General features: G+C 45.1%; 1 long non-coding RNA gene across 2 annotated transcripts in view; it reads left to right on the plus strand.

Moving 5' to 3' along the window:
* Window positions 1-17,527, plus strand: part of LOC137477440 (uncharacterized) — a 110,590-nt gene extending 93,063 nt beyond the window's left edge. The window contains exons 5-6 of one of the 2 annotated variants that reach the window (XR_011000995.1): window positions 3,106-3,176; window positions 17,270-17,527. This is a non-coding gene — a long non-coding RNA (uncharacterized lncRNA). Of the gene's footprint in view, window positions 1-1,902; window positions 2,020-3,105; window positions 3,177-17,269 lie in introns of those variants that run through there. The other variant, XR_011000998.1, reaches the window with a different exon arrangement.
* The last annotated feature ends 10,097 nt before the right edge of the window (window positions 17,528-27,624 follow it).

Below are 27,624 nucleotides of genomic sequence, written 5' to 3' on the forward strand. Positions count from 1 at the left end.
CAAATAACCTTCCCAGAAACAGTTAAAATAGAAAGAAAACTAGCAAAAATTTTGAACCACAAAGGCTAAGGAAAATAAAAAAAAAACCCATCTGCCTATGCAAAGAAACCTTGACACAATGCCTAAAATGAGTTCATAAGAATATGTACAGACCCTGTGCAGTGGTAATGAATTCATATCATTAGTGTGATGAAAATAGCAAATTGTGTTAATGAATATGGAAAGAAACAAATGTATTTAATGGGGACTTCTGGTGCCAGACTTGGAAACTTTTTCTAAAAAATTAGTTTTGCATTTACAAACTCTTCCATTTTCCACTCTTCTGGCTTCTCTGGTAAATCTATGTCATTAAAAGATTGGAACAGCTTCTGGCTGTCCCATAGGGCAAAGCTGAAAATTGGAGGTGTTTGCCATTGCCAGCACCCCACAAACCTGTGCAGGGGTATTAGAGCATCTCTCCTACTGCACTCACATTGTATCATCTGCTAATGCAAAAACCAGCATTTGAAACATGGTTCCTGTCTATGGTACCACCTTTGGAGTTAGTCAAGTCTGTTCCTGTTCAGATATTCCTAAATTCTGAGTTTTACCTCTGGCTCCATTAAGTAAGGCTTGAGCTTCTGTTTGTGGAGGCTTGATTTTCATATTTTCCAGCATGGCATTTAAAAAGTGCTTTTTTCCCTCCCTTCACTTCTGTGATTTTAAAATGGCCACATAGATTAAAATTTGGGCACACAAAAATATATGGCCTTCAGTATTCATCTCATAGGAAATATAGCTGGACATGGAGGAGTCAGACAAATTTTAAGTCACACACAATTGCTCACCTCATTCCCCAGCATGTTCCCTGCACAGATCCAGAGTCCAGGTGTGCAACAAAATTGAGTAAGAGGCAGAGAGAGGAAGGGAAACAAATGAAGATTTGCTCCTGTCACTTTTAATGCTGCATGTTGCCTGCAGAAAATACTTATTTATCGAGAGCTAAAAGGACAAAGGGGGTCATTTTCCTACCTGAAGGACCTTCTTTTACTTGCTGAAGACCAGCTGATAAATACCAGAAAGTACTTTTAGCTATATGGCATACTGCATTTTTCCTGTCGTGGGTATGAGGCGGGAGAATGCTGCTCTGCTCTCTGCACAGCAGGAATTCCCTCCAGCGACTGTCAGGAGTAACAAACAGCATCTCCACAATGAAAAACATGGATTAATACCTAATAATAATATTAGTTAATTAGCAGTGCTTTTGGAACAGAGAGAATGAAGGGCCTGATGCTTCTCATCCTCCCAGCACAAGGGTGTTCCCCTGGGACAGAGTTTTTAATCTTAATTTCAAATCTCCTGCAGTGTTCAATTCTCCAGCAGTGTTTCCAGTGTGGGAAGCAGCTTCAGCTGGGGCTCTCTTGTAGGAGAGGAGAGGCTTAGGGTGGGTGTGATAGCCCACATCCCCTTTCTCTCTGTGCCCAAATCCAGCATATCCAGAGCATCCTGGCTGCCTGCAATGCACACTTCCCTCTAACTCTTAAAAAGATGCAGCACACTTCTAAAACTTCCCGTGCTAATTGCTGACACAACTAGAATTATGTAGTCGTAAAGAGAGAATTTTACTGTTGCATGGGGAATTATTTAAAGTAGAGTAGTACGTGAATGCCGAATTCTCTGAATGATTTCTGTGTGAATTTCACATTTAACTTATGGTAAGTACCTTGATAAAAGCCCTGAGAGAATAATTCCATCTTGTAACTTTTTCATGATTTTTATTGCATGGGTTATCAATCTTACACTTTACATTTAGATATGCTAAATAGGGCTTTTCTTCCATTAATAATCAGAAAATTTTCCTTTTTTGTGTACTTTTCAGAATTAAAATCAGTATTAACATTATTTGGCTATCTGTTTGGACAGGGAATTTCAGTGATGGGAGAAAGAAAGTTAATTTCATTTGTAGAAGAAGATTACTGAGCAGAGAAGAGCCACACAAAGGAGAATTTATAAGATGACTCCTCTCTAGCAGATTTGTGAGTGGTCTGCAGTGAGTAAAATTCTTTTATTTTTGCAGAAAATAGTTTTAGAAGCTCCTCCCTGCCTTGAAAGTAACATCCTTATTTCTGTAAAACCCTAAAATGTGGGTTGCCCCAGTGTAAGCAAATTTTGTAGGCTCTCAGAGCCCTGGGGTGAATGGTGCTGGCAACAATTTGCAGTCCCCAAATGGAAGCTGCAATTCTGCAATTCTCCCTTAATTTCGAGCCTTTTCTGGTCCCAAGGCCATTGCACGAGCCTTTTTCCTCTAACACAAACCCTGCAGCAAGCACAAACATATTTACAGGTGAATTATTATTTACAGGTGAATTATTTCCTAAGGGCCAGCTTTGTGTTTAAAAGGCTGATCTCACTGGGAGACTGCTGTGAGGTCCACAGAGAGAGGCTCTTTCCCAGGGGAGTGGATTGTTGGGATGCTAGTTACTGTGTTAGTGCAGGGCAAGAGCCTCTCCTGTGCTCCTGAACCCTCCTCTGACAGGTCTTATCCTGGCTGTCACAGAAGCAGAAAACAGAATTTTTACCATAGCTGAAGGATGCCATTCTTTCCTGTCTCATTTTTCTTTTTTCAGGTTATTCAAATTCTTCCAGTGTTTTCCACAGAAGATTTTTGGTTTTTGGTTTTTTTGGTGTTTTTTTTTTTCCCTTTTTTTTTTTTTTTTTCGGATCTCTGGTTCTGTTCAGTGCTCCAATCTATGCTCATGGCATCTGATTTTTTGGAAATGCAGAGCCTGAATGTCATGCCTCACCAGCTCCTGACCCCTGAGAGAGGCTGGGACTGGGCTTGTGCTCTTCTTGGTGTTGTTTGTTTGCCTTGTTATACATACATACATACATACATATATATATACATATATAAGTAAAGAACTGTTATTCCTTTTCCCATATCTTTGCCTGAAAGCCCCTTAACTTCAAAGTTAAAATAATTTGGAGGGAAGTGGGTCACATTTTCCATTCCAAGGGAGGTTCCTGCCTTCCTTGGCAGACACCTGTCTTTCAAACCAAGACATTGTTCCACAATTTTTTTTCCCCCATGATTTCATTTTGCTTGTTTTTCATTTTTCCTTCCAGAGGAGCCAACCCCAAGGGTGTGCAGACATGGACACTGACACCACCCATCCCACATGTGACTGCTCTTTCAGGTAGGGGCAGGGATGCTTCTGTGTGTGAAGCAGAGGCAGAAAGAAGTTCTCTGCATTAGTCCAGGGTGATGAATGCTGGTGACCAAAGGCTCTTTGCAGAAGGTTTGCAGACAGCCTGTCCCAGTTCACAAAATTCTCATTATTCTTCTGGGAGGTTTGTTTGCTCTCCCATTGTGAGTCTAGGACTTCTGCCTGCTCAAGAGCTCAGAACAGACCCTGATTTTTAAGAGTGATTTAGTTTCAAGTATAAACTTTACAGGCAGTTATAAAATGAAGGCTCTCTGTTACAGAAAATGGTGTTTATTCTCTTTTCCTCAATTCCCTCTCCTGTAAATGAGGTCAGGAATGTTATGAATCCAACATCATTAGTGGTTGCAAAGTGTTTTGAGATCCCTGAATGGAAGGACTTATATAAGTGGGAAAGTCTTATTAGGATAATTATAATTGCCAACTGTACTGGCACAATATAGATCACTTAATGAGTTATTTGGCTTTTCCTTTCTCTCCCTTTCTCCTTCTCAGCTCCCCTAAGCCACATAAATAGACTGATTTTTAATTGGCAACTTTAATTTCTAGCAACTGGATTTCTCTCCGAAGTTCAGACTCAGCAGCAACGTTTAGAAAATGCAAGTTGGTTTCGGATCAATTGGAATTTGCAGGGCCACAGTAAAAAGGAAAGTCTCAGTGCTCTCTGAAGCGGAGAAGCACAGGCTGAACGTGCCTTTTAAATTCCCAGCACTTTTCTCTGCATTACCCTGGCGTGCTCACCATTTGCGGGTGCTTGTGACCAATCTGTTGAAGGGAAATTGGGGACTTTAGGCTGGTGAGTGATAGGAGAGAGCTGGGAAAAGAGATCCCCTTTATACCTTGGCCACCCATCTCACTTGTGTTGGTTTGCAGAGAAAAAGAAATCCCCTTTTCACCTTGATCTCCCACTTCACTTGTGTTGGTTTGCATGTGTGGTGGTCTGGAATTGATGCAAAGATGGGATGATAGGACCAACCCTTGCTGTTGTATTAGGACCTAAAATACTATTGATAATCAGGCAGCTTCCTCCCCATAGAACTTTTTCTCTCAACTGCAGTCACCACTCACATTCATCCCTGGGAAATTGCTGCTTAAAGCTCTATAAAAGTAGATTAAGACAAATATGAATAGTTAAGGAATTGTGATCTCCTTGTAGGTATTACTACCTTCCAGGCAGTAATATCAATGCTTAACTCAGTAGGGGTTTATTTTTTGTTGAGCCCTGAACATTTGGTCTAATATGAAATGTGGCCCATCTGGAAATGGCAAGGATGTTGATAGTATGTCCTTTTTTTTCCTTCCTTACTTCTGGCCTGTTAGAAGTATCCTTAGAACTTCTCCACTTGCTGTCCTTGGAAGTGATCCCAGAGGTTGTTTGCCCATGCATGGAAACACACTTTATATAATTGCCATAATAAAGGCACAGTACATGCCTGCTATACAACATTTAGCTGAAACTCATACATACAGACCTGTCCATTTCTGTTAAATGTTTTTCAGATATGCAACTCTTAGTCTGTATTTGCTGCTGCATCAGTATTTTTCTCTGCTAGTAAATCAAACCACTTAGAGAGCAACAAAACAAAAGCACAGCTACTACTCTGTTTAACTTTCCAAAGTAGCTGGTATTTTCTTGCTTTTTTCTTTAGGATGCAACGTTTACCTCAGCAGACTCAACCATACTTTTAAAACATGGGGAAGGCAGATGTACAAATACTGAATTGTGCCTCAGGCTCCTTCTGAAGCAGCAAAATGGGCTGAACCCTTCCTCTTGCCCTCCTCACACACCTTTCACTTGCTGGAGAGAACACCTTACATTGTAAGACCTGCTGTCAGGTGTTTGCCTAGAACAAGGTAAGAATTTGCATCTTCCTGCCATCTTTACTAAAGATAACGCTGATGTTTACAACCCCTGGAAGCCCTTAGATAAATGTACTGTGCCCACACTGCCTGCCTTGAATCCAAAATGTTCTGGCAGCAATCACACCCTGTACAACACTATCAGCTCCAGCAGAGACCTGTTGCATGTCTAATTAGCTCTGATCTCTGTGTATAAATAAAAGTCTGCGTGCCCGAGTCAAAAAAAGCGCTCGACATGAAAGCCCCAGAACATCACCAGGGTTCTGAAGGAATTCTGCCTCATCTCTGCTCTCTGCTCAGCCTCACACTTCCCACCTTGTGCTTAGTACTCAAGATAATGTTCCTGGTGCTCTGAGGTTGGAATCCCTTCAGTTAAAACAGAAATTGCTAATATTGAAGGTATTTTAGTCTCTAAAATCAAAGGGGATAAAGTAGAGTGACCAGCAGTGGCACTGTAACCGGTGCCACCAGTGTGTGTGTTGAACAAGTTTCTATTAAACGCTTCACTTTACACTGATAGCTCTGCTCCTGGGGACCCATGTGGCAGAGCAGATTGTTGTGCTTACAGGTTGAGGTCCATTCCTGGGGCTCTGGGTGCAGGGACTGAGAGCAAGGAAGCATTTATATAATTCGAGAACATTTTGTCTTTCCTTGCCATGGAATATTCCTATGCTCTTAAAATACCCCAAAGTTCTTTCAGTGAGTACTGAATGCTTTGATTTCTGCTGTTCTGTGGGGGTGATGTGTTCTGGAATCTCTCCTGGCCTCTTCCTCCCAGATTTTATGACTTTCAGAGGAAGAGTTGGACCAGGACTGTGTGGTGGGTGACAGGTCCAGGCATTCCCATCTGCTGCTGGCCAGAGGAGCAGTGGGAAAAGATGAGAACATATAGTAAATATATCAGTAAAGAAGAAAGAAAATACATAATTTGCTGGCTCAGTGGGGACCTGACAAACCCAAATAGTCCCTAAATGGAAAAGAAGATAAAAGGAAATTCTCAGGTCATTCCTATCGTTTGCAAAGAAAACTTGTTTAGCTTTTCTTTCAAAAAGGCATTTCTTTATTTAAATATTGACTTACCATTTTAAAACTAGAAGCGGTTTAGAAAAAGGATCAATACTCTGAGATGAAGCATTTTGTTTTGGAATGAATGGAGCATTTACCCAAAATTACATTTTGAGGGTTCTTGTCCTTCTTTTTATTGGCTGAAAGATATTTTTACTTGGGCTGGAGTTAATTGTTTTGTTTCATCATTACAAACTGCTGCATCATTTCAGGGTGATGCAAACAGGGGAGACTCAAATTATTGTTTATTAGCTATGGACAGTGATGCTAAGGGAATTAATTCTTGGACTTGGGATTTTTTTATGCTGTTTTCCCACTCTTTATGAATTTTGGCTAATCCTTACTTGCTGCCTGCTTACATTAATCTTCTTTTTTTGAGCACCTCTTTAAATGTGGGTCTGGCAGCATTTTCTTAGTTTGGAGTTTTTTTTCCTCTGTTTATTTGTTCTTTTTTAATTATTCCATCTACAGAATGTTGAAGCTCGTAAGGTATCACTGAGGAGAGGGAAATGTGGATCAGGACTGGGCCAGGCTCAGCTGCAGCATTCCTGAAGGTGTAGCTAACAGGAGGCATGGAGTTTTAAAGAGAAATGATGACCGATAAATGCATTGCTAGGTCACTTCAGTGCCAAAATTCAGTCCAGGGCAATTTTATGCCAACCACTGGTGCCAGAAGCAATCCCTGCCATGGGCACCTTGTAGTCCACTGTCTTGGTTAGAAAAGACAGGTGTCTGCTAAGGAAGGCAGGAGCCTCCCCTGAAATGGAAAATGTAAACCCCCTCCCTCTGAGTTATTACAATTTTGAAATTAAGGGGCGCTCAGGCAAAGATATAGGAATAGGAATAACAGTTCTTTGTTAGGAAAAAATAAAAATAAAAATGCAGTAATACAGAACAGCACTGACAGAGTCAGAACACACCCTGGTACCCTGTGGGTCAGGGAGGTGGCAGCAGTCCCATTCAGTGGTGGCTCAGCCCTCCTGCAGTGCCAGCTGTGCTTCTGCTGGAGCAGGGATCCTGGACAAGGGTGGAGTTTTCCTCTGAAGCTCCAGGGCTGCTGGAGATGGGCCTGGGCTTCCTCTGGGAATGCAGTGGAGAAGAAAGCTGCTCCTCTGGGAATGCAGTGGGCAAAGGCTGCTGTGGTGTTGCAGGTGTCAGATTGTATCCAGGTAGGAATGCTTGGCTCCTCCCCTGGGCAGGGCATCTCCCCATGGGATGATGGAATTTTCTCAGCCATGCAGGGACACTCACTGGCCATGAACAGAAGAGATCTCCTGGAGGGAGGATTGGTTGTGGGAGAGATAAAGAAAACTGCCCGATGAACAGGAGAGAACTGCCCCACCTCTGACAGATGGTGACAGAATGCACACCCCCAGCCACATCTTGCATTTGCAACCTAAGACATCCAGGTAAACACACTGGGCTAAATAAAAGCAGAATACTGGACAGACCTCAGGTTGCAGTAGCAGGAGATGGAAGAGGCTGCTGGGAGGATGGGTCTTTCCTCAGTGTGGATCTGGCTGCAGTGACCCCAGTGTGTCCCTGCTCCACGGGGAGGGATGGGCACTGGGAAGGAGTGCAGGAGATCCCCGCTGCTCTCAGGAGTTGCGGGAAGGAAAGCCAGACGGCTGGATGCCATCTCCTACAGTCAGCCTGCTGTTATCCTGATCTAGCATGACAAATTGGTGTTCCCAGAGTGGCAGCAGAGTAATCAGACTGTGACAAATGGTTTATTTAGAGCAATTTGTTTTCATTTTACTGAAAATTTCCGCAGTCTCAACAAAAGGTTCTCCCCTGCCTCCTCACTCCCAGCTGCCTCCCTCTAATGTCATTTGCATGGTGTTAAGAGAGGGACCTGTGCCCAGAGGGGAGCATGGCTGTTGGGAGACCACGTTTCCAGGCACCCCGGGCTTTTTGCAGCTGGAAGCTGTTGCTGGAGGCAATGTGCTTGTTGAGTGTGGAGTTAACCTCCATTAGCTATAGACTGTGCCGTGCTTTTGCCTCATTTCTCACCCAGCAGTTGAGCTACCTCACACCTTTGGTGGATGAAGTATGTGGGGTCAGGGATCAGTTCCCCGTGTCTGAAAAGGGTGAGTGTCAGTCTGGAACTTTTCAGTTTCTGACCCTGAGCCAGGTCACTAAACACAGCCCTGTAGCAGTGATGTGGCTGGAAAAGGGGGGCAGTGCCCACCTGAGGTAGTGCCAGCCATAATTGCCCTGTGGATGACAGGACAGCTGTACAGCCCCATCCTGGGTCCTGGCACAGCTGGATGCCTCTGCTTCAGCACACTGGCAAAAGTCAAAAAATACGGAGAATAGGGGAAAACCATCAGAAATTGAACAATGCCAGAAACAGCCGATGAATTTGAGAATGTTCAGGTCCCTGCCATGCCAGTGCCTGCAGCTGGCTCTGGGATGTGAACCTCATGGCCTTTTCCTGCTCAGGTGTCAGCCCAGTCTTGCCTGGGGCTTCTCAGTGCTGTGGTGTCACTGCAAGTTTAAGCCTTGGATGGTTTGACCTGCTTGGCTTTCACAGAAGAGAGGTGAAAAATAGGTAAACTCTACATTGCCTCTTGAGGAGAATTTTCCCTGTCCTATGGCAGAGAAGGAATTGCCATAGGACTGACCTAGGAGCCTGCTCAACTTGGGCTCCTCCTGTTCTGCTTGCTCCTGTTGCTCTCATTTATAACAATTACCTGTTTCTTTCAAGCACAATTCTTGCAGTTTCAGCAAGCAATGCTTTCCATGGCTGCAGGAAAGGGAGACCAACACTTTGTGGAGAATAAAAAGACAGTGGCATGAGGGGACTGGAGCTGGGAGCTCTGTGCCATGGGGAAGGGCACAGAAGGGCAGGGAAGAGTCAGGCTTGTGGCAGGGTGTCCCAGTGCCATGGACTTTTCACATGGGTTGTTGAGATGAACATCTCCAAAATCATGGCCCGAATGGGCTTGGTGGCAGACCTGTGCCATCTAGCTCTTTCTTCAGTTCTGGCTTCTTTCCTTCTTGGTCCTTTTCAAAAGTGCATCATTGCCCAGGGCAAAGTACCTGGGGCTCTGCAGGTGTGATATGTGCTACTGCAGTCATTTCAGTCCTCCCCAAAGCCAGGAAAACTTATTTGAGGCCTTCTGGGGTGCAAGCCTTGTTTCTGGATGTGTGGTGAGTCTGGAGCAGCAGAGAAGTGATGGGGTCAAAGCTTTTCCCCATCATGCTGCCTTGTGCCTGTTCCTGTTTTGTACCTGCAAGCAGCTGTGCAAGGGTGACCTCAGTACAGGGTAATGGGATGAAGTGCTCAGGCCACTCTCACATAGGAGTTAGATGTGACAGTCCTAAGACTCCTTTGGCTCCCAGGTCTGCCTGCAGCCTCAAGGACTTGATTTGCCAAGCTCTGTTGCATCAGTGCTGCTGCTTCTCTTGTCCTTGTGCTACTACACAAATACTCAATGGTGTGATGCAATTTACTGCTGTGTTCCCTCTCCAGGCACCAGAGACATCCATCATGGTCTGGGGGCAGCCAGGACAGCCCTCCTGCTGCACTTTGTCACAGTGGCAGCTGGGTCTGAAAAGAGAGCAGTGCCACTTAGAGAGCCTGGCAGTGTAATAGCTTCCCTTAAATGAAATTCCCACTCTCTTGTCAACTTGGCTCTGCAGAAGCCTGTGGAAATAGCACAGTGGTGTGTAACTAAGTGGTGCCCACTGGAACATGTCCCTGGCCTTGGCTGGAACGAGCTTTCTGGTGTGTGCTCCTACAGCAAAATGACTTAAGCAAGAGTATTATCACAACATGGTTTTCATAACGCATTAGCAAACATAATAAAGCAACGGAAAATTACTTGCACTAATCGGACACCCTTAAATAGATTCAAGTCATAGGTTTGACTCTCCATTGAAGTGAATAATTTATCAGCTGATTAAATCTGATCATTTTGTACAACTTGCCAGTAGTTTTCCAGTGCATGTTTTTACTGCCCATATATCTCCATTAGATTGACAGATTTGGCTGGTTCAGAATGGTAGTAGTCAGGGAAATGCCATGTGTAAGCAAATAAAGCTGAATTTATAGCATCTGGGCCCCATTCTCAGCCCTCTAATGCTAAAATGGGGTGCTGTTACCTATTTTACATAAAAGCTGCTTTGCCTCTCACAGAGGCATTTAAGTTTCTTCTGCTGTTTGGATATGGGACATTTCCCCAGATAACAGAACAAAGTCTATATTTGGGTGCAGAATCCTACATGGCTGCAAGTCTTCCAACAAGATTCAATTAAAAAAAATTACAGTTGTGCATAAAATGATTATTAGACATCTGGGGACGTCTTAGACGAAGTCTTCAGAGAAGTGCAACAGAACTGAAGGCCAAGAGCCTCTGCTTGGACTGCAGTGGGCCACTGCAGTGCCAGCAAAAGGAGGTGGATTCCACACAGCTCCAGCAGGAGCAGCTCACATTTGTGGTGAGGAGAGGGCAGTCAAGTCTGAAAGGGTGATGAGGAAACTGAACTGCTCTTTCCTCTGCAAACAGTTTAGGTGGGCAGAAATCCAAATGCAGATGCTCTCTGGGGTTTTTTTGGCTGCTTCTTTTGCTCTAAGGGAATGTGGCCTGTCAAGCCAGGGAGCACTTAGTGCTTAGTGTGGTATCCCATTTCTGCTCTCCTTTGAGAGCTGCACCAGTGAAAATTGTGCTGGCTTCTCTAGGAGGAAAGGGAGGAACTTGGCATCGGACAATTTGCATGGTTGCTTAGCTGTAATTTGAAAGAATTAAAATGAAAAGCAGCAGGAGGCTGAAGCAGCTGGCAGGGAGCATTTGTAGGGCTAGCTGTATGTGAAGCAGGGATAGGAACTGTTGCCTTTTCCCTTCAGATTTGTAGCTTAGATTTCCCTGTGATCCCCAGATGCGATCAGTTCAGTTCCTGACTAAGGAAGAAGGAAGCCTGAGAGCAAGAGCACAGATTTTCTGTAATGGATCAATACTTCAGGCAGATAGAAATGTGAGTACAGAATAAGTATAAAAATTAGTACATCTATCAGCATATGAAGCTAAGCATATGAAATATACACCTTTAACAAGAATAGAGTTAGTGCTGGTGTTTTTAGTTTGTACTGGAAACATTTCCTGTGTCTGTCTCAGAGCGGTGGCAGATTAGAAACCATCTTAACAGATTTAATTGATCCATCAATTTAATAGAGACTAAAAGGTTTTTTTTTTTCTCTATTATATTGTTGCAAGACTTCATCCCTGCCAGGACTGACACAGAACACTGACATCTGGAGAATACTTGGAAGAGATAGTGGTTTTTTGAAAGGAGAGGGTATCTACATACACCAGAAACAAAATTACATTTTTTTACTCATTGACAGTGTTGCTTGTTATTTAAAAAATTGAAGCAGTTTCTCTAGCCACCTCCTCCTGTCACTGTTCAGACCAGTGAGTGAGGGATGTGGCCAAATAGGAAGAAGGGCCAAAGTTTTGGATTTGGCAGAGCTTTCTGCTGCTCACCTTTCTAGAGTAGTGCATTCAGCAGGCTTTTGTCCAAGCTGCTGTATAATTAGCACCACTGGCAACATTACCCTCCTCAGCCAAAAGCAGTTTTGTGGCTCTAGGCTGGGACATGCAGGGTTATTGTTCAGAGGCTGGAGCTGTATTTTGCCACTTGCCAGTCCTCTCACAGGAAGAATTAGCTCAGGTCCTCTGGGAATGGACAGAAATGCTGCACCACCACAGTTTCTCTTCTAGCTTCTTTGGCTTTCTGCATCATTAAATCAGCCTTGAGGATGCTCCCTGGATTTTATTACTTACGCAGCATTGCAATTTGTCTTTCCTACTTGAAGGGTCAAATGTTTGGCAAAGCTGCTAAAAAAAAACACCAAAAAAAAAAAAAACCCCCAAAAAAAAAAAAAAAACCAAAAACAAAAAAAAACCAACTGTTCATCAGTCAGTGAGGAACTAGTTAGTTAGTGATGAGGAGTTGATGTTCAGGTATGTGGCCCAGCACGGTCCAATATTTTTTGCTGTGTTCTTTTCTCTTTCAAGCCTGAACATAACCATGGATTTGCATGTGCCTCTTCTTTGACTGAATGAAATAGTGAGATCAGGATCTTCTTAACGTTTCATTGTCATTTTGAAAATGAAGTTTTGGTAGTGCCACAACTCTTCCTGATGTCGTTTTATGTGGTTTACAACTGGGAAGGAGGATAGTGATGTGAGGGGAAAATACTAGCTTTTACTTTTCTACATCATCCCACCCAAAGAAGATATTCCTCTTAAGAGCAACTTTGCTACAAAGCAATATTGCTACAGTTGTAGAGCACAAATCCTGAGCCATTTAGCAAGGCCAAAATCACAGATTGTCAGCACTGAGACAGAGGAGGAAGGTTCAACTTAGCTTCCCTCCTCAAGGCTCTCTGAGGGCTGTAGAAAGGTGGACCAGGGAAGGGAGATATGGAAAAAGGTATCTCATCCCAGTTATAGCCCAGTTACCAGCGACTGCAGCACTGCACTGATGTGTTTGTGCCAAGGACAAAAGGAAAACCTCCATTCTTAGAGGGCAGCAATGCTTTTCCCCAGTGCTCACCCACAGCAGGGCTCTGGCACATCCCTGATGCAGTAAGGGCTGGGAGGGTAAACTGCTGTTTATCTTCATCCATGGCCTGAGGCTTAAAATATCTTCCTCAGCCTTGAGTATTTGTCCAGCACATAATCTACAGCTTGGTCCCTCCAGTGACCTGTTCATGCCACACTGGCTCTAGCACAGCACTGTCATCTTTTAACACTGCTCCGAGGCTCGTGGCTGCAGGAAGCAGCACTGGGGGATCACAGCAAAGACTGATGTCTAAGAACTAAACAATATATTATTGGAGAGCTCTGGAGGTAACCCTGGTCAAGCCTTTAAGTTTGCTGTTTGTGTCTTTACCCACTGAGAGCTTTGAGTATTTCCAGCAGGGAGAAGTAGTGGCTGGATATGAAGTCAGGTCCTGAAGATTCATGAACAAACTAACCAGCAAATCCAGAGAAATATAAATAGTGCTGGAAAATCCAGACAGATATTTACCTTCAATCACCCCAAAGTGGGGAGGACCTACTGTGTGAAACTCTGTCTGAAAGAAAAACCTTTTATTTTTACTATTTATTGCAACAAAACTGAAAGCAGACTGCAATGTCTGAAATGGGAAGCGTGGCACAGTCAGTATTGCATTTTCCTTCTGGATGCAACAAGATGACCTTCATAGCTCACTTGAGGCTCTGTCCCTTTAGAATTATGGGCCATTCCCTTGTTAGTGGTAATAAGCTGCATTATATTCCTCTTCACACTGATGGTTTTTCCTATATAATGCCAGGGAACTTAAAAAAAAAGGAAAGAATAAAGGTCAGTGAGTTTCCAAATGTGCTTTACTGAAAGGGACATAAAAGGGAAAGAGCTCATATCACTTCTGTGGTGACATATGTTATATTAACAAGCCATTATGTTTTAAGCACTGTTTGCAAGTGCTGTGCACACACAGTTTGGGATGGTATTATGGTGTCTACAAGGGTCCCAGATGTTCAGAATTTAGAATGGCCTGGGACAAAAATCAGGGGGAGGCACAGAGAGGGTGTCTCCTGAAACTACTGAGCTTCACCTCGGTGATCTGCATCAGTGTCAAGTCCTATTATCTGAAGCTCTCCCAGATTTTTAGCTCTACTTTGGATAACCCGACCTGAATAACAGAGACCAGCACAGTGCATCAGTGTAAGCCCAAAGCCCTGTTGAAGTTGATGCTGTACCTTTAAATAACTATCAGAAACCCCCTTATCTCCCCTCTGCACTTCTGACCTCCCAACAAACTATAATTAGCAAAGATCTTTCATATCCTGGCTAGATTGGAAATTTGGAAGCACTTAATGAAGAAGGTCAGTCACCTTGGCTGGGCTGAAGCTGCAGTTAGAGGAATTTGTTTGCATAGCCATGAATATTAAATTAGAAATGCAGACACTGTGGGGATGGCTGCTGGGATAGGATTCCTGCATTCAATGTGACATCAGCCCCAAGGGCTTTCTCCTCTTGGGGAGCATTTCCTTCTAAACCTCCTAAGGCAGGGTTTGCACATTAGGACATGACTCCAGGTCCAGATTAACTAGAAATCCAGATTATCGGCATCCCATATGATTTGAGCCGAAGACCAGGTCAAAGTCACATAACTCTTGCATGGCAGGTCCAGCATCTCACCCCCACAGTTCTGGTGGTAGTGCCAAAGCCTGTGTTCCCAGCAGGCCTTCTCTTGGGAAGCTAGCTTTTATAGGAGAGGAGGTGAGGTTTTCATTTGGGATCAGGACCAGGGCATCAAGGATTTCGGTTTTATCGTATTGAAAAAAGGAAGTACAGGAACATCCTGTCTGCAATCTTGTTGGCATTGATGTGATCTAAAAAATGAACATGAACACCCTCTGAATATAGTAAGGGAGGGCCTCTGTGTCTGGTTTTGCTTTATCTTCCTGGATGCCTCCTATTTGATGTTTGTGGGCTGCAGGATGACAATTCCAGAACCTTACATCCAGTCTGAGAAGTGATAAAAGGAGTCCTGTGGAAACTGAAAAATACTTGTGAATCATTATATGATTTCCTGTCTCTCCCTGTAGCTTGTGAGTGTAATGCAGGTTTCTGTGACACTGGACAATAAGTGCATAACACATTTTTATTTATCTGTTTCAGATCTTTGTCTTCTGTCTCTTGTTTCAGATGTTTTGCTTCTGTTTTAGATTTTTGATATTTATCTGTTTCAGATATTTATTATTTCAGATATTTGTTTTTATTAGTCTCTCAGACCATCATTGAGTATGACAGAAGTAAAAGAAGGAACACGCAGAGCAGATTTTCCAATCATTAAGTTAGGAAAGATCAGATCTTTCATTTCTGGATCTCTTAGGTGCAGTTAATATATAATTGGAGAAAAAAAAGTTCTGTGTAATAATTACAGTTTGAACTGAACCTTATGGTAGCAGTAAGGATTCTTTCAATAATGTGCAAAGCATCATGTCCTATATTTTTTTAAAAGCTGCCTTTAAACATTTATTTTTACTCTGTGTGTTTAATAGTAAAAATTATTATAGCACACAGCTCTTCACCTTAATTGTCTGGCAAATGTCATATTGTAAAAGCAAATCCCTCTCTTGCCATTAGAATACCATGGCATTGTCATGCTGCCAAGAAGTCCCTGCAAGAAGCTTAGGAGAGCACCTCCCCCTGTAGCACAGTTTGTGAGCATTTTGTAAACCTTTCATCCCTCAGAGATGAGTGGGGTTTTTTTATTCCTACCTTTTGCACCTGGAGAACAGACGTACAAAGAAGGCCCAGATCCCCTATGGTGCTCAGGTGAATAATTCCCTCTGAGTTATAAGTTCATCCCACCAGACTTTCAGGAAGTGATTGACAGGAGGGTTGTGCTGGAAGTTTAGTTGCCCTTAAAAATCAGTTCTCAACTTGACTACTTTTTTTTGCTTTCCCTTCCAGTTCTCTAGAGCCCTAGAGGTGGCTTGCCCACCAAGTGCAGAGCTGGGTCTCCAGCCATGCATGGCCAGATTTCCAAAAGGCGTCAGTGCCAAGTATTTGAACCTCTGCCCCCATTTGGTTGCAGTGTTCAGTTTTGTTTTTACTGGGCCAAACTGGTCCTTTCCATTGACTCCTTTTGTTCCCTTCTGAAAAAACCTGACTTGGAGGAGAAGTCAAGGAGGGTAATAGTCTATCTGTTCTTGGTAGCAGTGGCCAGCCAAGCCTTGTGCTGACAGCCTGGCAAATGATCCCCTGCCAGGATACATGACCATGGTGAGGGGTTTTGGCAGTGCTGTCATCAGACACTCAGCACTCACAGAGGAACTGGGACCCTTGGGAAGCCAGGAGTGGGCCCTCTGCTTGGGGGAGAAGCAGGGCTTGTGTATGAATTCAGGAATGACCAAAATTCAGAGTCAGGTGACCAATGCATCTGTTCACAGCCAGGAGAAATCCATGCATTGCACCTTTGTCAGCTGTACTGGATCAGTCACGCAGCCACCTGGGCCTGCCTGCTCAGACACAGAAATTGTACAGTTCCATCTTCAGCATCCTCCTTGTCTGGTGCATCTCTTCCCTTTTCCCAGCTCTATCCTCCCCTGTTTGCATATTTTTGTTTCCAAAGAAATGGCTAAGGGAGAAAGACCTTTCTTTTCAGCATCGTGCTGACCCCCTTTCTCCTCCCCTTGAGCTCTGAAATTAATTAAATGATGTCACGCTTGATTTTAACTGATTTGGAAGCAATTCATCACCCTTTTGCTTGTTCTATTAGTCCAAGCGATCAGCACATTAATTCATTTGTGAGACTAAGCTCAAGGGTAATTACAGTGAGGAAGCTTAATGCCTAAACTTGTTAATGTCTGTAATCAGAACTATTTCCTCAGTGTGGAAAAATTGTTAGACAATTACACTTGGATATGATTGCTCTGGTAGGCAGCAGACGCTGTGTCAAGAGAGGAATAGCAGGAGGCAGAAGTGTACTATCAGCAAATCCATCTTTTTGCAATCTCTCTTCAGGATTCTGCCCAGCTCACCCCTTTTGCATTATTAATCAAGTTGAAAAGTCATCATCCTTCTCTCTTTTTCAGGTTTGGTTCTGTGGGGCAAAGGAAAAGAGACACCTCTGCTTTTTTTCCCTGATATAAATGTCACTAGCTTTTGCTTCTGGTGTCCTGGTTAATGAGCATGGGGAGGAATAACTAATGTAATAGATGGCACTTTATTTCCCAGTAGACTCAATTTTTTTTTCCTGTTCAACAATCAGTGCTTTCCAGTGAAGAGATATTTAAGTGACGAACTTTAAGACTGAGACTTCCCCTGTTTTGCCCATCTGGTGGACTCTTCATTAACCTCATGGTGGGGAAGTGTCCTGACAGGGTAATTCTGGACTTATTTTAAAGGAGAAGTGGCTGTTGATCAAGGGATCCCTATGGGCACAGTGGGACCACACAAGCATAGCAAGAGGGCACAGTGTCTTTCTGAACAAGGACATTTTCTCTCTTGTCTCCTCTTCTGACTGAGCTGTTGGTGCCCTCATCTGACCAGAAAGTTTTTAGTGTTATGCCAGGTATCCTAAATGTGTCTATTTCCTTCAGGTCAAGCTCCAGAAGGAAGTGAGAATATTACAGCTACTTGTACAAAGTCCAGCTATTAATGTAAAGGGACCAGTCCAGAGTGTCGGGAGATGCCCTGTCTGTGCAATAACCCTGCACAGCCCCTGTGATACCCTGCAGTGACTTCTGGGGATGACAGCCTGCTGTGGGACCAGCACACACAGTGCAGACTGCATGGATCTTCCACTGCTGCTGCATGAATCCAAGCACTGGGGCTTTTCCCCTGGGGAGAGATTTCATTTCAGCTCAGCCTGGAGGTCCTCCAGTACACAAGGCACTGCACCTTGCAGAAGTTCTCATTTGGGGTAATGTCCCATGCACTGATGCTCTTGAAAAGTGATTGTCTTGGTATTTGAAGGAAACCCTCTGGTTGTGCTGGATTGGCAGCAACCTCAGAAGTCCCTGTGTTAGTTCTTGACAGCAGTCCTAGCCTGTGTTAGCCCTGTGTTAGTTCTTGACAGCAGTCCTAGCCTGTGTTAGCCCTGTGCTAGTTCTTGACAGCAGTCCTAGCCTGTGTTAGCCCTGTGTTAGTTCTTGACAGCAGTCCTAGCCTGTGTTAGCCCTGTGCTAGTTCTTGACAGCAGTCCTAGCCTGTGTTAGCCCTGTGTTAGTTCTTGACAGCAGTCCTAGCCTGTGTTAGCCCTGTGTTAGTTCTTGACAGCAGTCCCAGCCTTCTGTCACAAATGAGGCAGGGCAGGAAATGAGTTTACAATGATGTGTTTTGCAGACATGGTGAAACTGGTGCCAGTCACAACCACAAGAAGAGCTGTGAGCTCTGATGGTTTCAGAGGCTGTCTACACCCAAAGGAAGGTATGGTAAATCTAAAATTTCTGTTGTCACTAGTGGTACACATGAAGAACAAATATTTCCTTTTCCTCAAAAGAGCAATGCTCTGGTCTCCAGCTGGACTTTCAAAGCAGCTGTGGCAATGAGCACCTCCTGTCTCCACGCCTGATGTGGCAGGGCTGTGCTAGCACCTCCTTGCTTTCTCCAAACCTAGCACACAACAAAACCATGCTGGGGTTAAGGTCTAAGCCCTTTCTTCACAGGATCTGTGGCACGTTGATGTCTGGGTTTGCTGTCTGCCATCCCAATGCACTCTTCCAGAATCTCACTGCCAGCTTGCCAAGCACAGCAGGTGGATTTTGAAAGGATGGTATGAAAACCCAAAAGATATCACCTCTTCAGTGAGTTAAAAAATAATGAAATTCAGGGCAGACCCACATACCTTCTCACCCAGCTGTCGGATCTGGCAGCAGGGAGTGTGAGCACAACAGAGTGTGCCACAACTTAACCCAAACTCAGCTGCACTCGATGGGACAGGGCAGAGAATCAGAACAGTAATAGTGAGGAAAACTGGGAGTTGAGGCAAAGACAGTTTAACAGGTAAAGCAGAAGCTGCCACAAACAGGCAAAACAAAACAAGGACTTAATTCTCTCCTTCCCATGGGCAGGCAGGTGTTCAGCCATCTCTAGGAGAGCAGGGTCCCTTCACGTGTACCGGTAACTTGGGAAGACAAAGCACTGAATGTTCCTCCTTCCACCCCCCTGCCTTCTATACTGAATGTGATCTGCTCACATGGTCTGGGTTATCTGTTGGGTTGGTTGGGGTCCCTTGTCCCCTTCCAGCTTCCTGTGCATCCCCAGGTGCCCATGCTGGGCTGCAATACAAGGTGGCCACCTGCTCAGCAGGTCCGTGGCCTGGGAATCAGGAGATCAGGGTTTGTTTGTTGGCTCTAGCACTTAGGAAAATCATCTCCTGCTATCCTTTGCCTGCCTTGTGGCTTTATTCCAAAGTCTTCATTCTCCTGGTAAGTTCAAAAGCATTTTAAATCTGTTATTCAGAAAGGCACTGAAGCCTGGGATGGCTGAGCCCATTGTGCTGTCCAAGGTTTCCTAATCTTCCTTGTGTTGCCCTTATTGCAAGGAGCAGCAGGAGACATAGCCCATCTCCTGTGTTATGGATGTCATTCCTCAAGATTATTCCCAAATTACTGTAGATACCATTAGAAACTATTGAATAATAGCTTCTAAAATATCCACCTACTCCTCCTCTTTTTGTCTTTATTAAAAGCTAAAGAATATTTCTAATGTGACAGGAAACATGCTCCATTGTTTCTCCATTCTGTTTGACTGAAGTGAAGCAGCTTCCCTGCACAAAGGTACCCACGGAATAATTCACTATTCTGAGCTCTGATAATTTTGGAGAATAACCTATTTTAACTATTGCAGTTCCAGAGAGCCACCTGGTAAAATTCTTCTATGCCATTAAAGCTCAGTGGTGTTTTGCCCCACTCACTAAGAAAGACCCAGAACGGTATTTGGATTCCAAAGAGATACACAATTAAATCAGCTGAATCATTTATGAGATTAATGTTTCCATCATGTCTCCCACATTTGGTGGTTGGATGCAGAGGATGGAAGCAGAACCCTGCAGCACTGGGGCTTGCAGCCTCAGGTGTTTCTGCTTCTGTGCTGGGACACAAATAGCTGCTCTTAATCATTTACAGTACAAATGCCTGGCTTCCATCCACCTGCAATCTTCTTTGTGAATTTGTGTGACATCAGACCCATCAGAAATTCCTTGCTCACAGATTTTGGTTGCCACTGGGTACAGCTCAAAGAACAAAAAAGCAGCAGGAACAGTAAAACCCCTGACACTGAGTTATTTTTCCATGTCACATATCCCTGGGTGCTGAAGTGGTCGCATGGCCACTGTGGCATAGGTACAGAAACAGGACGAAAACCAGCTGGAGAGCACAGGACTGTGGGGAGAGGAGTGGCAGCACACCCGAGGTCTCTTCAGACAAATGAGCCACCTCTCCAGCCTCACTGGTGTGCACAGCTGTGCACTCTGCCTCAATGAGCTCTCCCACGGCACATTTGGTGTGCCTTATCCACATGTCTGCCCGCTCTGTGCCCATCCCCTGAGGCCAGTGAGTACATTGGTGCTGACAAGCCAGGGCCTGGCAGGGTCAGCTCGTGGTTCTGCTGCCTTTGAGGACTTGGGAGCCAGCTCAGGCCATGGTAACTGTGCTCTGGACCAGCACTGGAAACCTACTCAGTCATCAGTCCTGCCTTGCACGCACAATCATTTTCTCCCTTGAGGTTAGGGGATACCTTCAATCAAAATGAGAGTGTTTTCTCTGCTCTGGAAACAATGCAAATGCAGTGCAAACATTTCACTGTCTGATGCTTGGTATTTCTGCATAATCTGACAACTCTGCATAGAGCAGATAAAAGAGCAGAGAAAGAAAGTTCTTGCCTCATTTCTCCCTTCTGGCCAAGACAATATATCTAATGGCACAACATGCAAACCACTCCTGTTTAAGTCTGGCTGATATCCTATTTGCTGGGGTCCTCAGAGGCTTTGTGGTCCCCACTTCCTTCCACAACTCCTGGCTCCTGGCTGGAAGCCACCACCGCCCCACCAAACACTGCTTTTAGCAAAGCAGCAAATTCAGTCAAGAAAATATTTCTCGATTTCTTTCCTGCTTCCGTGCTCTCTGTTCAGGTCACTCAGACCAAACTGCACAGCATGGCAGTGCTGGGGTAAATGGCTTTGTTCCTGGGCTGCTGCCCCTGCCTCTGGTTTTTTGTCCATTTAGTCAGGGCCTCCAGAAACACCTGGTTCACACAGGCAGCACTGACAGGGACAGGCTCCTGCTGGGTTTCTCCTCATGTGTAAATCACATCTCACAGACAGCAGTGCAGGCAGGGTGGCCTCAGTGTTCAGTCATATTTGCTGTGTATCCCTAACTAAGGTTTGTTTCCCTTGCTTTGGCAGGTTTTGGGGCTGTCACAGCTCCTTTGAAACAGAAAGCAATGATGTGGCATTCAGCACAACTAGGGAACCCACATGTGCCATTTGCCATGTTAGAAGGTAATAGAATAAGGAAACAACTCCTCCGTGGAAAACTACTACCCTCCCTGGCAAAGGAGGAGCAAAGGGCAGGTGTTTCCATCCCCAGGTGCTGCTTTGTGTCTCTCAGAGGCAATGGTGCAGGTGCACTCACTGCTGACTGAGCTGTGTTTCAGTAGCTGGATTTTGAGTAGCTGCTGGCAAGCTGGATTTCACTGGAGCTGTGTCCTGTGGCTTTCCAGGCTGGCTTCCCGGTGCCACGCTGCAGCATGTGATGGTTCAGCTGTTGAGGAGAGCAGGGAGAGTCCTGCAGTGCCCAGCCCCAGCTGGACCAGCAGGGTCAGAGGCAGAGACACAGAGGAAGTCACAGGTGCCAAAGCAGCAGGGCACAAAATGTTCAGATGCTTCTTATGGAGCTATTTGTTAATCCCTCCTCCTCTCCCCTGGGCCACCCCTCCCTCATTTGGTCCTTGCTTTGCCAGGAACACATGCTGGTAAAGAGGTCTGAAAAAATCATGGTGATTTCTATTCTGTAGGAAAAAAAATATTTCCTTTGTGCAGCTCTGTGCAAGGCCCTTGCAGGGGGCACAGCAACCAGTGCCTGTGTGACAGGGACAAAGCACATTTCTGTGCTCATGGCTGAAAGGACAATATGACTTCTTCCCTTGTTGCCACAATCTTGTTGACTTGCCAGTGTGTTGCACAAAGCAACTCATACAGGTTTTCTTTGCATGACAGCAAAGGCTTTTCTTGGTGTGAAAAAAGCAGAGAGTAGTGGGGAGGATTTATCATGGGGAGAAGCATTTTGCAGTTGTGCTGGCTGTTTGTCAGCTGCTCCTTCTGGAGCAGTGAGCAGGCATGACAGGTTGGAGTATGGAGTGGTTGCTCCTTTGGAATTGCTGGCTGTGCCCTTGAGCGAAGGCTTTGGATAGACTTGTGTGGTCAGGGTTAAAAACCCAGCAATGCCTCGTTCTGATGGGGAAGATGGGCTGGAATGGAGAGCTGCAGACAGCATGGAAAGAGTTTTCTAAGTGTAATAATTTAATTGATTTTTCTAAATAGTCACCTGTAAAGATTCATGCCAGCTTCCTGAGCTGGGCTGTGGTCATGCCAGGGACTTCACCCAGCTGTTCCCAGCAGTATCATCTCTTGGAGGATGTGGAGGCTCCCTGTGGTTTCAGGGGCTCTTCTAGGGGCAAATTGTTGCCACAGGTATCCATGACTGCCCACACAATTTGCCTTTATGTGTCATAACCACCATGTCCCATGTCAATTTTCTCTGTGGCTGCTGAGACAGTCTGGGTGTTATGTGGTGGCCAGGGACTGGGACATCTCCTTGGTGGCTCCACTGAAGGATGGAGAGGGCTCAGACTCAAACAGCAAAACCCCAGGTGAGTGAGGAGCAAAGGTCTGAGCTGTTGTCTGATGGCTTTGCCTCCTTTCTGGACAACTTTTAAAATCATTTTCACCCCAGGAAGAAACAAGCTTTGACTGCAGAAGAGCAGATTATCTATTTGGGACAGGCTGGAGGGAGCAGGGAATGCACTGGTGCTGTACCAACACTCCAAAGCATCCCTAGGAACCTGCCTGGGGGGAATCTGTGTACAGAGCTAAAGAAAAATCCCCAGTGAAAGCTCCCCCAATAACATAAACCCCAAAAAGCACCACTGCCCCTACACCACCCTCCACCAAATTTTAAAAAGGACCAAGCAAATGTTTTAGCTGACTGAAGCCAAAATGCTCCCAGTTGTTCAGCTGGCAGACATTCTGTCATGTGGCCTTAAAATGCCTCAGGAGGACACATTTCAGGCTCAGCCTTCCTGTGCCAGGAGAGGATATGCCAAAACAAAGGGATCAGGGAAGAAATCCAGCTCTTCAGGTAAGCTCCCCACTCACTGCCCTCGCAGCACTGCTCTTGGCTCTCTCTCAGAGCCCTGTGTTTCTGCCCAGCCAGAGGGAATGCCTGGTACAGCCTGTCCCACCACAAGGATGGGCTCCCTGCCAGCCTGGCAGAGAAATTAGGCTGAGCAGTGTGTTATAGGCAGGTTAAAGGAACCAAAGGGAAGCTTGGTTTTCTCTCTCCTGACTTTTCCTGGCTTCTGGCAGCAGCTTCCAAATTGTTGCTGGCCCAGTTGTTGAGAGATTATACAGGAAAGGCTCCTGAACCTTGCAGTGGCCTCAGTCTCATCAGTGGAGCTGAGCTGATTTTTACCTGCTGATGGTTTTCACTTTCCTGTTTTACTTCACGTCAGTGCATTGGAGAGCTTGTTTGAAATGAGAGGCTCATTTGGCCTCTTCAGTAGCTCCACAGTCCTCATGTGGTTTGCAAACTGAGTGCAAGCTTTAAAGAGATTTGACTGAATTCTGGGGCTGTTACTGATATTGCTTAAGCAGCCTGTCCTGCTGGGAAGGTCCCAGGCCTTAACAGAGGTGTTACAGTGCTACCAATGGCTGCTTGTTTTGCATTTGGAGGGAGCAAAACCAATTTCCCCAGTGCTCAAGGCACAGGCATGTTGCAGTGGGACAAAATGTGCCAGCTGGCCAGTATTGCCTCTGCAAACCTCAGTGAGATGAACACTGAGCAGCCATGGGCCAGACTGACCTGTGAGGATACAAGAGAAGAACTTCACCTTGAGTAACACAGCATGAAACTGCTTGCAAAAGCTACACTGTTCTTTCCAGGCCACTTTAAACATCTGAACCCCATGGCCTTTGCCAAGCTGCTCTGAATGAGTAGCAGAGGGCTTTAAATTAATGTATTTCATTAGAAAATAGGTGATTTATTTACTCTTTCCTTCATATTTCAGCCAGTTAAGTAAAACCCACTTGGGGAAAAGAGGTGTGTGTTTGCATGTGTCTTAAAACTTGTTTTACTCAGTTCTGAAGCATTTCTGGAGTTCTATTGTGACCTGTTTTATTTTGAAGATCTCAGTGATGCCAAATCACTGTTTCCAGCACCTGGGGCTCTACCAGTGTTTATGTGTGTGTCCCTGGGTGTGCTCCAGCCTTGTGGTGTGTGGCTGGACATGGAAGGGTGGGCTTGCAGCAGGGCTCTTTCACTGCCCCTTCCCCTCCTATGGAAAACAGACTTTATATTCCTGACAGCTCTGAAGTGGGAATGCTTAACTCCATCACCCTAAACCACTCTGAGTGGTGGTGGTGTTATACACAGCTTGTGCTCCTGCTCCCTGGAGGCAGCAGGGAATGCTCCAGGATTCCAGCACTGAGAATTGTGTGGGGAATGCTCCAGGATTCCAGCACTGAGAATTGTGTGGGGAATGCTCCAGGATTCCAGCACTGAGAATTGTGTGGGGAATGCTCCAGGATTCCAGCACTGAGAATTGTGTGGGGAATGCTCCAGGATTCCAGCACTGAGAATTGTGTGGGGAATGCTCCAGGATTCCAGCACTGAGAATTGTGTGTGTTTGCAATGACTTTTCCAGGCTGCTGGGGAGAAAATGGTGAGGCCATTCGTGAAACAAAGAGGTGCAATCCAGGGAGACTGGAGTGTTTTAAAATGTGTTTCAGAGAGCCAAATGACCTTTACAGGTTTCTAGGTAAATTTAAAATGCCTTCCAAGGGCCTGGCAATGTAAGGCAATGCTCAGCAGCCAGCGAGGCAGACTGGGGGCAGTGGGACCAGCCTGAGTTAGGCTGTGTGCCAGACCCCATGGGAATTAACCTGTGGCACTGGCAGGGAATGGCTCAGTCAAATCTCACAGGTCTGTGTGTGAGTGGTGGATTTTAAATGAGTGGGTATTGCACTGAGGGCACCTGGCAGCTCCAGGGGAGGGAATATTTTAATTCACTCTGAGAGCATAGGAAGCATCTCCAACATGTTTTCCAACTCGATTTAAAGGTGCAGCTGCCAAAGGCAGAGCCAGCCCTGGCCAAGCTGTGGTGCTGGGGTGTGAGATGAAGGCATGCAGGTGTGGGGTGCACACTCAGAGGGTGCCTGTTGGCATAATGGGGTATGTACTTGTTGGGGTTAGATTTTATGTATGCACTGAATGAATGTGTCTAAATATACATAGGCATCATTCCCCCACACCACCCTCTACTCCCTCCAGCAAAAAGCTGGGCAGATAAATCACCCCAGCTGAGCCAGGGCAGCTGTGGGTGAATGAGCTGCAACTGGACACCCAGAGAGTGAGCTGGGGCACAGGGCACGGGCACCGACACATTCGTGGGCTGTGGTTTGTTTTAAAAGGAATGAGAAGCTCAGAACTGCACAACCCTGGGATTGCTGGGGTAGGGTGTGTAGGGTGTGTGTGGCTGCCCCAGGTCAGGGCCATGCCAGGGCCTTCCGTGGACACAGGGACTCCGTGGCACTGGCAGCACTCAAGCCACCTTCCAAGAGATTTCACTTGTGCCAGAGACTTTGTTTCATATTTTATTGAATTTCATTTATATTAAATTAAAAATATATTTCTGACAGATTCATGTAACAAAAAGGCAGAACAGTTTTCAAATTGTTCAGCTGGGATGAGCGTGGGTTGATGCAAGGTGGGTCGCAGTCTACATTTGCCTTAACAAACAGATAAAGCTCTACCCCAAGGACCATGAGGAGAAACTCTGGGCTGCACACGGGAGTGGGGAATAGAACCACACAAAGAGAAGATCCACAGGTTTCTTCCCAGCTTCCAAACAAGACAAAAGGGAAGAGAAAGGGGAAAAAAAAAGAAAAAAGAAAAAACCCGAGAAACCATGAAAAGAAGGGAAATTATGCTAAAATATGTACCTAATATTAACCCAGGTCAGTAAGTATTTTAACAGTGTATAATTCCCAACAGCTAAAATATGAGAAACAAAAGGTTAAAGTAACATTACGCCACACACGATTGGCATACCCTACTGTGTAAGCAAGTGCAGAAAGTCTGAACACACCACAACAGTGCTAAAACACAGAATCACACAGAATGCTGAAAATGGTACTTCTAACCAAAACCAGAGGGTGGGAAGGGACGGAAAGCAAAGGGGAGGAGCGGCTTAAATCACAAGCAAATTACCTATATACAAATCAACCCTAAGGACAATTATGTTCCAAACAATGGTGTCCACAAGGAAAATAAAAGCAACATTATCCTTATTTACAAATGCAACTAGCTGTGTCTTTAACAAGCTATAAAAATACTATTCACATTTTCAAAGTAACATACAGTAGGTATTGAATTTCTTTTTATTTTTGTTTCAGAAAGGCAGCTAACTCTGAATGCATCACTTTGCAAGAAATGAGTGTCTTCCCCAACTTGCCGACACTTCTCTTCTTCTGAAGGTACTTCATAAGGCAGAAGTATTGTTGTTTTATGCTGTGGCTCTTTCAGAATGTGGAGGATTCACAGAAACCCAGGCCACCCCACCTGTGTGTGCTGCTGGTTCCTGTGGGCTGGGCCATGCTGGCACTGGGATCAGGAGTCACCAGGAGCTCAGTGCTACCCCAGTGTCACCTGTCAGGTGGGAGTCTTTGATTCCAAGGGGACAGTAATGTCATACCCCGGGCCTGAATTTGAGCCTCATCTGAAAAGTCAGTGGTTCAAGACCACCAGGTCAGGAAATGAAATTTGGCTATCTCTGTTCTTAGAAAGAGACTTCTTTTCCCCTCAGTTTTCCTTCCCTGATACCTCTTTAGCAATTCCAGCTTACAATATTGGGGAAGTAGCAAAAACTGGGCAAAAGAAGGGATTAAAACCATTGTGAATAATGTATCAAATGGATACTGATTTCCATCTTTAAAATGCTATAAAAAATCCCAGTTTTCTCATTCACCTGCATTTCCCTCTTGCATTACCCCACCATAAGTACCCCCACAAGCAGCCAGTACCTACCTCCCATCCCAAATCCATAGGAACAGTGATTTCATGCATTCAAAGTTAGCTACCCCCTACACAGCTGCTCAGTTAATAATCGACCCATTTAACAGCAGGACCAGTTTATGCTACATATGTCAGAGTACCTTACCTCAAAAGAACAGCATACATATCTACACTTAGAAAATACCAGTCACAGTTCCCTACTGTGGTTATCCCAAAAGGGTTTAGTCTTCAGAGTGCTATGGACAATACAGTGTTTCCCCCCTAGGAGAGCTCAAAGGTCGGGCTGGGGACCAAACTGCTGGCATACGGCGCTCGGTGACAGCCGATGGCTCCGTGTTCCTGTGGCCCTGGTCACACCTGAGCCAGCAGCCTGAGTGTGCTGGGCAGGATGCACCTTCACAACAGGTCAAGGGTTCATCCACAACACTTCTGGAGTGTGATTTCATGGCTTTTTTATTGGTGAGGGGAGAAGAACTGGGACAGAACTACTCACACTGCATAACGCCTTACAAAACTCCCCTTAAAACCTCTCTCTGCCACGGTCCACAAAGCTCACTTCTAAAATTAAATAACAAAAAAGGAAAAAAAAACCCCAATCAACTTTGATTCCTCGTGTTTCCTATTGGGATGTCCTTGGGCTTCCCCCTCACACTTTTTCCTGTATTGCTGCCACAGACTCCAGCTGGAGGACGCCC

This window comes from Anomalospiza imberbis, chromosome 7, assembly GCF_031753505.1.
Source record: "Anomalospiza imberbis isolate Cuckoo-Finch-1a 21T00152 chromosome 7, ASM3175350v1, whole genome shotgun sequence".
In the NCBI taxonomy this organism is placed as follows: Eukaryota; Metazoa; Chordata; class Aves; order Passeriformes; family Viduidae; genus Anomalospiza; species Anomalospiza imberbis.